The sequence below is a fragment of the Micromys minutus genome (assembly GCF_963924665.1).
Source record: "Micromys minutus genome assembly, chromosome: 11".
Taxonomy (NCBI): domain Eukaryota; kingdom Metazoa; phylum Chordata; class Mammalia; order Rodentia; family Muridae; genus Micromys; species Micromys minutus.
This window is the reverse complement of record NC_137980.1, coordinates 50024884-50038524: the sequence shown is the minus strand read 5'-3', so window position 1 is coordinate 50038524 and position 13641 is coordinate 50024884. Positions and strand designations below refer to the sequence as shown.

The window sequence follows — 13641 nt, the reverse complement described above, 5'->3', positions numbered from 1 at the left end:
GCACACGAGGTGGCTGGAGTCTGACATCTTCCTTCATCACTTGTTTCTCTTATCTTTTGAAGTAGTGTCTCTCACTGAACCTGTACCTCATTCTCTCAGACTAGGTGAGGAAGTCCCCAGGCTCTGCCCGTCATGGCTTCCATTGTTAGGGTCACAGGCATGTGCTACCGTGCCTGGTTTATATAGTGCTGGACATCTGAACTCAGGTCCTCATGTTGCATACTAGCATTTTATCCATACGACCATCTCCCCAGGCCATATATACATGTATGTGTATGTATTTACTAACACATTAAAAAGTTTTTGAGGGCTCGAGAAATGGCTCTGTAGGTAAAGATGCTTGCCATCAAGGTTCACAACCTGAGTATGATCCCTGGAGCCCACATGGTAGAGAGAACTGACTTTTCCAGTTTGTCTTCTGACCTCCGCGTGCACACAGTGGCAGATGTCCTCCCTGAACACACACTTCACCCACATATACGCATGAGCGCTAAATGCAAGGGCTGAAGACATGGCTCAGTAGTCACGAGTACTCGCTGCTCTTCAGAGGACCTGGGATCAATTTCCTGTGTTCATGTGATGGTAACTGATTTCAGGAGATCCAATGCCCTCTTCTGTACTTCTTGGGCACACGCTACATGTTACTTCATGCACACGCTACATAGACACACATGCAAGACAAAATGCTGACATAAAATAAATCTAAAAAAAAAAGAAATGTAATGAAAATATTTTTAAATTGATGTGGAAATTACACGTGTTTATAGATAACGTGTGATTGATTGGTTGGTTGACTCTGTGCTGACCTGTAACCTTCCCTCACTCCTGCTACGCAGTTAATTGCTCTGCCCTAAACCACAGCTGTAGCCCCTGTGTGTTTTGGAATGGTCAAACCCAAGTGAGCCTGTCTCCTCAAACACTGTTTCTCTGTGTTCTCACGTTCAGACTTAGTTCTTGCAGCTTTTTGAAATGTGCAGTGTATTGTTATCTATTGGCATCCAACTGTTGAGTTGCAGGCACACAGAGGCCGCTTCGACCTATCCCACTAGAACATCCTGTGCATTGGTCAATCTCTTCTCTTTCCTCTTCAGCCTCTGGTGAGTACTGCGTATATCTGCCCATCAAAGGCAGGCATTGGCTCCCATAGGACTACAGTTATAGACTGTTGTGGATGCCATGTGGGTGCTGGGAACTGAACCCAGAACTTCTGAAGGAACAGCTGGTTCTCTTTACCAGCCCGTGATGTCAACGTTTTAAAAAATGTTTATTTTATTTTCAATGTCTGTGTGTGTGTGCGTGTGTGTGTGTGTGTGTGTGTGTGTGTATGTATGTGTATGTATGTGCATGTGGGTGCAGTTACCTGAGATGACCAGAAGAGGGTGTCATTCCTCTAGAGCTGGAGCTGTTTCTGGCTATTAATGAGTACTGTGGTGGTGAATGTGGAAATTACCATGTTCCTTTACTGTACTCGTTTTATTTTGAGATTGTGTGTGTGTGTGTGTGTGTGTGTGTGTGTGTGTGTGTGTGTGTGTGTGTGCATGTCTGTGTGCAACTCATCTGGAGTTTTAGAGATAACAACAGGGTAGAAAGACCTGGGTCCCAGGAGGAGGGAATGGATAAGAGTAAGGGGAAATCATGCTTCCTAGGTAGGAGGTCTGGAATCCAGGTGGGCTCTGTGATGGGCATCCGCCAGCCAGCTGCATGGGGTTGGGGACAAAGTGAGGATGCCCAAGACAAACACCTTCCGAGTGGAACTCAGGCAGTGGGTGGGCACGGCTGTGAGCTCTAAGCCTGGTGTTATTCCTGTGGCTGTACCCGGCAGTGTACCCACGTGCTCATCTGTTGGTGGGCATTGGGTTGTTTCATTGTGGGGGCCATGATGAATGCTGCCTGTGTGCTGTGGGGCATGGGTTTCTGTGTGGTTACATCTGTCAGTTTCTGCTGACATGTACCTGGGAGTGGACTTCCTGCATGGCATGGTAAGTCCCCATTGAACCTTTTTTCAAATAGATAGGTAGATAGATAGATAGATAGATAGATAGATAGATAGATAGGTTGATTATAAGTAGCTGTCTTCAGACACACCAGAAGGGCATCAGATCCCATTACAGATGGTTGTGAGCCACCATGTGGTTGCTGGGAATTGAACTCAGGACCTCTGGAAGAGCAGCCAGTGCTCTTAACCGCTGAGCCACCTCTCCAGCCCCCCCCACCCCCACTGAACCTTTTAATGGAAGGCCAGACTGGTTTTCAAGTGTCTGTGTCACTTGGTGCCCCACAATAGTGGAAGTGCCTCCATATTCCCGACAGTTCTTGGTGATGGCTGTCTTTCTGAAGACAGATGTCCTGTGGGCGGGACACAGCATCTCAGGTGACTGACTTGCCTTTTCTCATGGGTCCTGTTGATGAGCTGCAGGTTGGTTCTGGAGGAGAAATGCCTATTGGTGTCCTTTGCCCATTTTGAAAGTGAGTTTGTTTGTTGTCCAGTTGCACCCACAGGTCCTCACTCATGCCAAGCAAGGGTGCTGCCACTTAGCCCTGCCCAGGTTTGTTTGTTTTTAACTTTCACTTGTGTGTTTGTGTGTGGTGTGCATGGGTACAGGTTCCCTCCCAGGCCAACAGAGGTTGTCGGGTTCCTTGGAACCGGAGGCATCGATGGGTGTGAGCTACCTGGCCTGGGAACTGAACCCTGGTCCTCTGCAAGGATAGCAAGTACTCTCAACCACTGAGCCATCTCTAGCCTTAGACATTTTTAAAAATATTGGGGTGTGTGTGTGTTCGTGTGTGTGCATGAGTGTGTGTGTGTGCATGAGTGTGTGTGTGTGAGACATTTTTAAAAACATTGGTGTGTGTGTATGTGTGTGTGAGTGTGTGTGTGTGTGTGTGTGTGTGTGTGTACTTGAGTGAGTGAGTGTGTGTGTGTAAGAGAGAGAGAAAGTGAGAGGGAACCAGATTTCATAGCACAAAGAAAAGCTTTTGGAAAGAAAAGCCTTTGGGAGTTGTTTTGCCCCTTCTACCACGTGGATCCTGGGGATTGAACTCATGTTAGACTTGGGAGTAAACCTTTACTCATCTGAGCCATTTTGATGGTCTAGGTTTCCTTATGTCATCTAGAGATAAATCCCTTGTTACATGATTTGTAAATATCTTCTTGTCTTTTTTGGTTTTTTTAGACAGGGGTTATCCTTTTGTTTCCTGTTGTGTGGCAGAACATTCTGACAAGAGCAGCCTAAGGGAGAAAAGGTTCTGGTTCGTAGTCCAAGAGCATACGTTATCATGACAGGGAAACTAAGGTGGCAGGAGCTTGACCCAGCTGATAATATTTCATCCACAGTAAGGAAGCGTGGAGGGCGAACAAAGGTCCAGGAACCAGCCAGGGAATGGTGCCACCCACAGTGGACATGTTTTCCACTTCAGATAAAACATCAAAATTATGTCCCATAGTCTTTCCCATAGGCCTATCTCCCTAGTGATTCTAGGTTTTATCTAGTCAACAATTAAGACTAACCATAACATGCCTTATTATGTAGCCCAGGCTAGCCTCCAATTCATGATCCTTCTACCTCAGCTTCCCACATGCTGGGATTCCAATCCTGCTATACCTCACCTGGCTCTTCTCTTTGCTTTCTCAAGGGAGCCCTGGAAGAACCTCGAGATTCTAAGTTGGGATAAGTAGGAGCTTATTTTCCTTCTGTTGCTTGGGTCCTGAGTGCATGAGAAATCATTGTGAAGCTTTTACCTATAATTCTTTTCAGGACTTTGTTTCTTTGAGACAGGGCTTCCTGTAGCCTTGGCTAGCCTCATGCTTGTTTTGCAGCAGCGGTTGATACCCCTGCCTCTCCTCACACAGTTCTGGGATTAGTGTGTGTTCTACCGTGCCTGACTGTCCTTGTGCAAGCTTTTCTTTTTCCTCTGAGACTCAGGCTTGTGATCTGTTTCAAGCCAATTTTGTGTTTCACTGGAGGAAACTGTCAAGCATTTTGCTGTCACTGTGGTCGCTCAGCTGGCCCAGCATCCTTTGTTGGAAGACCGCCGTCACTACTGAGTTGTCCTGGTACCCTAGTAATGTAGTCTGACTCTGAGAGTGTATTCGTTTTCTGAAATTTGTTTATCGTTATTATGTGTAGTGTGTGTGTGTGTGTGTGTGTGTGTGTGTGTGTATTCATCATGGTGCACTTGTGGAGTTCAGAGAACAGCTTCATGGAGTCGGTCTCCTGCTTTTCTGTGTGCTCTGGGGATTGAACTCAGCTCATCAGACTTGTGAAGCAATCACCTTACCCGCAGAACCATCATGGCAGGCCTGAAGCTGTTCCACAGCGTTGCGAGGCTGTGCCTGTCGCAGTGAAGCTTCTTATCTGTTTTCCATTTCCGGGTGTCTTGATTTTCCACATGCATCTGAAAGTCAGGCTGTCAGGATTCATAGAGAGGTCACTGGCTGGGCTGTGCCTCCCTGGTTGATTGGGTGGGAGTATTGCCATCCTTTGTGTGTGCTTATGTGCTGTATACACAGGTACACATGCATGTATGACTGTGTGTTTGTTCGAGGGTGACCCAGAGGTTCCTTAGCTGTCACTCCTGTCATTTTGAGACAGGTTCCTCACTGACTTGGGGTTCTCTCAGGAGACTGGGCTGCTGCAAGTGTGTTCCAGAGATGTGCTTGTCTCTGCTTCACAGAGCTGGGCTTGCTTAAGGTTGTGGGTTCATGACTGTGGCAAGTGTTCTGCTGGTGGTGTTTCCCAGCCCTGCCTTGTCATCTGACGAGCATTTGCTCTCATGACCTGTGAACCCGGGTGGGCTTCCTTTAATTTCTTACAGCAAGTTTGTAGCCTTCGGGAGCTTAGGTCTTGCCTTTCTCTTGTTGACTTTGTTTGAGATTCTTTGATGGGATGTTCTTACTTTCGGTGTTGGTTTCTTGGTTGCTAGTGTATAGAAATGCATGTCTGTATTTTCTGAGACTGGGGCTGAAACCCAAGGCTGTATGCATATCCTATGAGCACTGTACTGTTAACCCACACTCCAGGCTCCACTCAGGTTTGTGTGTTAGTCAGGGCTCTCTTGAGTCACAGAAGGTATGGAATGTCTCTCTCTCTCTCTATGTTGAAGGCATTTATTGTAATGACTTACAGTCTGTAGTCTAACCCAACTCTGGGCAGCTGGGGATGGGAGTCCAAGAACCTAGTAGTTGCTCAGCCCCCGAGGCTGGTGGTTTCAGCTGCTCTTCCTACAGCGAGTAAGTGCAAGCTGGTGAAAGAGTGTCTTCCTTCTTCCACGGTCTGTTGGCCTCCAGCAGAAGGTGTGGCCCAGATCAGGGGTGTGTTCAAGGACGACTGGATCTGGTACGGGGTTTGTCCCAGGCTAACCTTCAACTCAGAGAACTCCTTGCCTCCGTCTCTGGGGATTAAAGGTGTGGACTACCTTGCCTGGGTCTAAGCTTTTCATGGCCACTGTGCCATGAGTATCTCCAAGACATTTGACATCCAGGTCAGAAATTTGTGTCTGCCAGCCTCAAGACCCGGGTCTAGGTGTGCCCACCATCTCTGGTTTGTAGTTCATTCCAGATGTAGTCAAGTTGGTAACCAGGAATAGCCATCACTGTGAAATCTTTTGTGTGTGCACATGTGTGTGTGTGTACCATGGCATGTAAGTGGAGGTCAGAGGACAACCTTTGGGAGTTTGTTTTCTCCTCCTACCATGTGGGTCCTGGGAATTGAATTCAGGGTGTGAAGATTGGCAGTAATCACCTTTACCCCCATCTGTCTCACAACCTCTATTTTTTTTTTTAAAGATTTATTTTTATTGAGGTGAGTACACTGTCACTGTCTTCAGACACACCAGAAGAAGGCATCGGATCCCATTACAGATGGTTGTGAGCCACCATGTGGTTGCTGGGAATTGAATTCAGGACCTCTGGAAGAGCAGTCAGTGCTCTTAACCACTGAGCCATCTCTCCAGCCCCATCAAGCTCTATTTTTACAGGTTGATCCTGTAATGTGCGGCCTTCCCGAATTCGCTAGGTCTGAGATTTTAGTAGACTCCTTTGAGTTTTCTCTGAGGTCATGTTGGCCCAGCATGGTGGCTTGTGCTTGTAATCTCAGAATTTAGGAGCTGGAAGCAGGAAAATTCATTCAGAGCTAGCGTTAAAGTTCGAAGCCATCCTGGGCTTCTTGAGACTGTCTCAAAAGTAAACAAAGAAGCAAGCAAACCGATAATGTCATCTGCAAGTAGACATAACCGGACGCCTTCCCTCTCAGTTGCTTTCTTCTCAGCTGCCCCTGACTGGAGGCATCTCTGAGTACAGTTTCAAACAGAAGTGCAGCTGGGGAGGGCCATCTGGGCTTTTTTTTCTATCTGCCCGTCAGCATCCGGGCCACATGAGCTGTGGTTGTCTAGATTCTCCGCGTCAGGTGAGGGAGTTCCCCCACCATCTTCCTCACGCCTTCCTCTACCCTCTCTCCCACTTCCTTTTCCTGACCCCCATTCTTCGATAGAGTCTCTGTTAACATTGCCCACGATTGCCTGAAAACTTGTGGTTTTCTGCCTCTTGTCCTCTGAGTGTTGGAATCTCAGGTATGGCCCACTCCTTTTTTGTATGTTTCGTGGTGGAAATGGTGTGGGGGTTACGTCAGACGTCTTTTTCGTGTGTGTTTAGATTACCGCACGTTGAGATCATCGTGTGGTTTTCTGTAGGGGGGGGGGTGAGTGTGTTAGTCACTGGTTTTAAAAAAGGAAGCTTGGCCTGGTGTTGTTTCTTTCATATGTGTCTGAGCCAGTTTGCTTGTTTGTCTGTGGACAGTTTTTAACCTCTCAGTTTGTCATTTTATTATGATGTCCTTTTGCAGTCCCGGGGACACTGGCTTTCTGGAGTGAATCAGGGCTGTGTCCTGATAGAGCAATGGCCTTAACTATCCCTAAGTACCACTCCACCACTGAGCCTCCCAGTCATTTGGCTAAGCTGAAGAGGATTCTGCTGTTTTTTGTGAAGTGATCTGGGCCTGAGCCTTTTTAAGGGAAATTTTAAAATGGCCGACTCAAGGCCTGGAGAGATGAATCAGTGGTTAGTAATGCTTGCTGCTCTTCCAGAGGAACTGAATTTGATTCACAATACCCATGTCGGGAGTCGTATGACCTGTAACTTTAGCTCCAGTGATCTGACATGTTCTTTTGGCTTCCATTCACACATGCAGACACAAACGTGCATACATAGAAAAATTTACTGATTTAGGGCCAACAAGATTGCTCAGAGGAAAAGGCCCCTTGCTGCCTGGCTTGACGGCCCGAGTTCAATCCCTGGGACCCACATGAAAGGAGGAGAGTCTTGAGTCCCACAGGTTGACTTCTGAGGGTGAACCTTAAGCCTGAGACTCCCACCCTTCATTATGTATGTTTTCATTATGTAGCTCAGGTTACCCTCATGCTCCTAGCCTCAGCCTCAGAGTGCCGGGACCACAGCACCCTCAGCCCCATCTGCTCATCTTATCCCTAAGGGTGTTGCAGATCTGCATTCATTCCAACCTGAGTAACCCCAGCTTCTCTGTGTTTCCTGCCCAGCAGTTAGAACTTTCTTGTTGAACTTTTGAAAGACCACCAGCCTGGTTTTGTGAGTTGTCCTGCTGTTTTTCTGCTCCATCAGTCGGGTGCCAAGCCCCATGGCTTCTTCCGTTGTGTTCCTTCACATGTTTAGTTTGTTCTGACGTAGCAGGTCACCGAGTGGATTTGAGACCTCCCTTCTTGGTAGACATTTACCCCGCAAAGTTCTTTCCAAGTCCCTGTTGGCTGCATCTAGCCTCCTGCTGGGATATGCTTTTGTTTTTCTAAGTATTTTCTAATTATTTTGGAGTTTTCCTTCCATGCTAGTCCTCACCTGTGAGATCTCCTAATATCTTTTTATTGATTGATTCTGCTCTGTCATGACTAGGAACATACTCTGAGTGATTTGATTTCTTCTAAGTGTATTGGGCCCTGTTTTCTGGCATAGCATATGGTCTGACTTGGATGACGTTCACACACACTTGAAGATGTGGATCTGCCGTTGCCAGTGGCCGCTGTGGTTCCAGTTGCCTTTTGTCTGAGGAGTCTTGTGGTGTGTAAGGCTCCCCCAGTTTGCTTTTCCCGTGAACTCTCTGTGGTCATTTTTCTTTTTTTTTTTTTTTTTTTTTTTTTTTTTTTATCTATCTTGCGTGAGCTCTTTATATATTTTTTTTTAAAAAAAACTCCTGTTTATCATATGAGTTGCAGTTTTTTTTTTCTAGTTTAAATTTGTTTATCAAGCCAGGCTGACTCGTTTTCTTTAGGCAGGGTCTTTTTTGTAGCTCAGGATGGCCTTGAACTCACCATCTTGTTCCCTTGGCCTCTTGAGTGCTGTGTAGACCAGCGTGTGCCTCCATGCCTGGCTATATTGTAAGTTTTTTTTATGGACCGATTTGTTTTCTTCTAAAGAAACTTAAGTCTTTAAAAGTATTACTTATGCTGGGCATGATGGTGCATGCCTTTAATCCCAGCACTCAGGACACAGAGGCAGGAGGACCTCTGTGAGTTCAAGGATAGCCTGGTCTAATAGTCTAAAACGTAGGTTTCAGGACAGCCAGGGCTGTCTGGACAAGAGAGACCTTATCTCAAAAATAAATTAAAATAAAATAAGATAAAATCAGAGGGAAGAGCACTGGCTGCTTTACAGAGGACCTGGTGTTAGTTCCCAGCACCCACATAGTGACTCACACTTGCCTGTATTCTGGTTCCCAGGTTCCCCAGTGTCTTTTGTGACCTCTTTGGGCACAAGGAACAAGGTACATATTTGTACACAAAAACCACATATTTGTATACATAAAATGAAAATGTGTTTTATAAACCACAGTAGGGTTTTGTTTTTGAGCCAGGACCTTACTATGTAGCTCTGGCTGTCCCAGAACTTACTATGTAGACCAGGCTGGTCTTGAACTCACAGAGATCCATCTACTGCTTTCCAAGCACTGGGACTGAAGATGCGTACCACCATTTGCTTGTTTGTTTGATTTTTGCAGATAAGGTCTCACTATGTAGCCCTGGTTGGCCTGGAACTCACTCTGTAGACAAGGGTGACCTAGAACTCACAGAGACCCAGTGCCTCTGTCTCCTGAGTCCTGGCATTAAGGCATGCGCCACCCCTGCCTGGCATCTCATTAGGGATTTTAGGCTGTATAGGAATATAGTTGTTTTTAGTGCTAAGCTTTCTTTCATTTCACTTTTTGAAACTCTGGTTTTCTGGGGAGAGCCATTTGGCTTATGTGGTTTGTAGAGAAGCTTCCGGCTTTAGGGTGGGTAGAAGGGGACACCGTGGCTGTGTCTTTGAGGATGGTGGGGACCCCTTTCTTGAGGGATGGAGCTGGGTTGAGACAGGTTCCGTGCTGCAGCAGCTAGCGCCCAGAGCCAGTGCTCCCTCTGCAAGTGAGCTGTGCAGGGGGTGGGGCAGATGCTGAGTTAGGCAGGACCTGGTCTGTTGGTGCTGGGGTGTGGCAGGGGATGTGGAAGCCCTTGCTGTCTAGAGTTAATCAAAAGCCTGTGGTCAGGCACCCTGTCCACAGGAAAGGGCCACCTTCCTTTTAGGACCTCAGTGTACAGCCTTCACTGCTTCCCTTGGCCCTTCGTGGCCTATCTCTACCTCATAACTTGCAAGTGTCGGAAGAGATGGGGGCTCCCTCTGATAGGCAACTCATGGTGACTGGGCAGATATCACACCCCTACTCCAGGGAAGCTTGAGATCTGGGTCTAAGTTCCAGGAGCCTCAACCCCACCCTATATAAGCTCCTTGCTCCAATACCACTGAAGTCCTTGTTGGTGTACTCTCCAGCTACTGGAGCCGGGGAGGGAGGGGGAGGAAGAGGTCTGGAGGAGCCCCGAGTTCCCACCAAACCCCTCAAGCCATCCTTTTAGCTTGCCCTGGGTGGCTGTTGCCATGGCCACCCTCATCTTTTAGCTCTCATGCTGTGTGAACTTCTCTGTGCCTGGGCCTCCCTGTCAGTGAACTAAGGATGCTGTGACCTCTCATGTGTACACAGAAGCATGTACACACACGCAGACACACATGTGTATGTGTGCAGCCCCTCATGTGCACGCAGAAGCATGCATACCCCTTGAGTGCATGCACATACAGACAGACAGACGGACACAGAGATAGGAACATAGATGTAAACATGGGGCTTAATAGGAAGGTACCCACATTCTAGATGCTCATGAGGAGTTTTCAGAGAGCTTAGAGTGGGGCCCAGCTTCTGGAGGGTTTGGACACGGACACTCAGGGTTAGCCTGGGCTACATGAGACCCTGTCTGAGAAAGATAAGGTGAAGAAGCAACCGTGGAAGGTCCTCATGCCAGCGTCTGGCTTTACCATGTTCGACCTCTCATGTGGATGCAGAAGCATGCACACACACTCAGACATACATGTCTGTGTGTGTAACCCCACATGTGCACACAGAAGCATGCATACCTTTGAGTGCATGCACATACATGCAGACACACAGAGATGTGAACATAGATGTAAACTTGGGGCTTACTAGAAAGAGAGGCACATATGAAAAGGACAGGACCCCCAGATACTGGAACTTCTAAAGGCCCCCAAGTCTCTTCCCTGTAGCTGTGTATAGGCTTTTAGAACTACACTGTTCAAAGGGCTTCTAAGGGATCCTGCGTCGTTTGTCTCCCTTGTACTTTCTTCCTCCCCGTCCCCTTTCTTTCTAGGATAGGGTCTCACTTGGTTGGCCTTGAACTCGCTGTGTAGACCAGACTAGCTTCGAACTCAGAGATCTGCCTGTCTCTGCCTCCTGATTGCTGGCATTAAAGGTGTGCGCCGCTGTACCTGTCCTCCTTGTTCTCCTAAAAAGAAAAGATTTATTACTCATGCATGCGTGTGTGTGTGTGTGTGTGTGTGTGTGTGTGTGTGTGGACAGGTTTGCACAATGCATGTATCTTTGTGCGTGGAGGCAGGAAGAAGACATTGGAACCTCTCCATCTCAAGAGTTTTCTGGCATTTGCCAGATGCCAGGGTTGTCACGTGGGTGCTGGGATCTGAACCTGTCCTAACCAGTGAGGCACCTTTCTAGCCCATTTCCACCCAGAAGAGCTCCTAGGGTGATTCTGGCTGCCCTGGGAGGAATTACAGAGTGATGGCGAGACCCTGGGCCTAGGGGGTGGAACAAGGGCCTCCAACTGTAGACAAGGACGGAGGTTCCTAGAAAGTGGCAGGTTTAGCTGGAAAAGGAGAACGGTCACACTCAAAGGTCATGCAATCTTGGGCCTTAACCATGCTTCGTTGCTAGTTAAACATTTGTTATTGTGTGTGCTTGATATGTGTGTGTGCGCACGCATGCCACCGCATGTGTATAGAAGTCAGAAGACAACTTTGAGGAGTTGGGTCCCTCTTCACTGTGGTTGTCAGGCTCCACAGGGGTCTTTACAGGCTGAGCCATCTATCTGGTCCAACTTTGGTCCTTATTTGAAATGCCCCTGTATAGAAGGAGAGTTGCCTGTATTGACAGGGTCCACTGCTTGTGCTGGAGAAAGACTCAGTGTGGCTGAGGGTTTCTTTACTCCCCCATAATCTCTTGATGGCGTGTCTCTGAGCACCCTCACACTGAGGGCACAGAGGAGTGTCTGCTGTAGCCACCCCTGGGCAGCCCCCCTGACATAGCTGCCTCTTTAGACACCCATTAAGTACAGACCTTTTCCACAGACAGATCCTCCCCCCCACACAAGCCAGCAATGCAGCCATGACCCAGGACCCCTGGTTTTGCCTTAAAGGCCCCACTTTACCATTTTGTGTACTGGGGAGGTGCATGCTTCCCTTGGTTAGTGTGAGGTCTCAAGTCCAGAGGCTGCATCCTCAAAAGATACACACATGTCTTCCAGGTCTGGCTCTCCCTCTTCGTTTACATGTGCAGGAGCCCATTCTTGTTCCCCTCCAGCGAGCGACAGGGGACACACCATGTACAGTTCTGTTCATTCTAGAGAAAGCTCTTGCAGATAATTCTTTGTACGTTGTAAATAGGTTTTATTTTTAAAATCTGTTCTTATGTTTTATATTGTTTCTCAAAGTCCTTCTGGAGTGGCTAGTTGAGGACCTGACTGACGTCCGGGAACTTTACAGCTATGTGGAGGTTGAGTGGGTGGACTGGGCCGCAGGGAACCCCATCTGTTGGCAGACCTCTCAGGACACCAAGTTTGTTGGTGCTGATGGGCACTGTGACCTGGAGGGAATGGTTACCGTGGAAACAGGCCTTTCCTGAATGCTCACTGCTGGCCTGACCCTCAGGAATATCTTGTGATTCCCTTGGTCCATTGGGCAGGTCTTGCCAGCCCACATTCTCTGAGTCTGGGCGTCAGCCTGAGCCACGCTCTGGTATGCACCTCTGCAGCTCTGAGGGTCTAGGACTGACTGCTGCACCCAGGTCCCCATGGGTAGGAGCCACAGAGCTTGGTGCCAAGTACAACTGGGGAGATTTGTTCCCATCAGGGTTCTTTGACGACATCTAGTCTAGTGCCGAGGCCTCCTGCAGCCTAGAAGAGTGATCAGTTCAGCCACCCTCCTGGTGGAACATCCAGAACCATGCCAGGGACTGCCGGTGTGCAGGATGACTCTTGTCACAGCTCTGTCACATAATGGGAAGACACGGTACAGTCTAAATAGCCGACACCAGAACTAGGAATTGGGTTCCAGAGCCTTCCAAACCACCATGCCACCGGCCTTCCTCTCACCCCCAGGATCTTTGCGAAGGTCGGAGGGGCAATTTGGCAGGCGGGGATCCTGATCCTCCGTGTGAGAGCTCTAACGGTTTTCATGTTCACATCCCCACAGAGTCTCTGCAGATCTGGATGCTGAGGCCCAGAGAAGAGGAGCAGCTCGCTTAGGGACACAGAGCAGGAGAGGTGGAGCAGAGCTTTAGGCCAAGACCCCGGACACTCCAGTGCCAAGCCCCCAGACTGCTCCCCAGATCCACTGGGGTAGCCCTGCTACCTATCAGGTGAGTGGAGATGAGAGAGGGGAGCCCCCAGCCCAGCTTCCTGGGTTGGGTATGGAGGCTAGCAGGCATTGGGTACAATGGAGCCTTCGACTTGGTCCCTCTATGTGTCTAAGTCCCAGGACCTCTCAAAACTTTTCTTCCTGCTCATCATTTATTTGCACCCGTTGTATACCTCACTCTGTGCATACCAGTGAGCAATTCAGGAATTAAAAGAAGAGAGGGTTACATGTAACCAAGGCGGGTACAGTAGTCTGGGGCTTCTGAAAGGATTTGGGAATCCCCCTCCTACAGGATGTGACTTGAAACATTTTTGTTGCTTGTTCTTCCTTCTTTTCTTTTCTTTCCTCCCTCCTTCCCTCCCTCCCTCCTTCCCTCCCTTTCTTCCTACCTTCCTTCCTTCCTTCTGTGTGTTTACGGGAAAGCATGTGTGTGAACCATGCATTTGTGAAGGTCAGACGTCAGAGGACAGCTTGCAGGATTGTTTCTTCATCTCCCTCTCCACCATGTGGGTCCTGGGGATTGAACTGAGGTCAGCGGGGTTTGTGATAGGTACCTTTACCTGCTGAGCCATCTCCCCAACCCAGGATGTGACTTTGAACTGAGAGCTGGAGTGAACTGATTTGGGAGATATCTTAGTTAGGGTTTACTGCTG

The 13641-nt window shown here is 48.3% G+C and overlaps 1 protein-coding gene across 2 annotated transcripts in view; it reads left to right on the top strand.

Annotated features, from left to right (window-relative positions):
* The window catches only part of SRC (SRC proto-oncogene, non-receptor tyrosine kinase), a 43813-nt gene that overhangs the window by 15603 nt on the left and 14569 nt on the right, over positions 1-13641 (top strand). Inside the window, exon 3 of one of the 2 annotated variants that reach the window (XM_080925283.1) lies at positions 12824-12989. The gene's annotated coding sequence lies outside the window, so the exon portion shown is untranslated. Of the gene's footprint in view, positions 1-12823; positions 12990-13641 lie in introns of those variants that run through there. The other variant, XM_080925284.1, reaches the window with a different exon arrangement.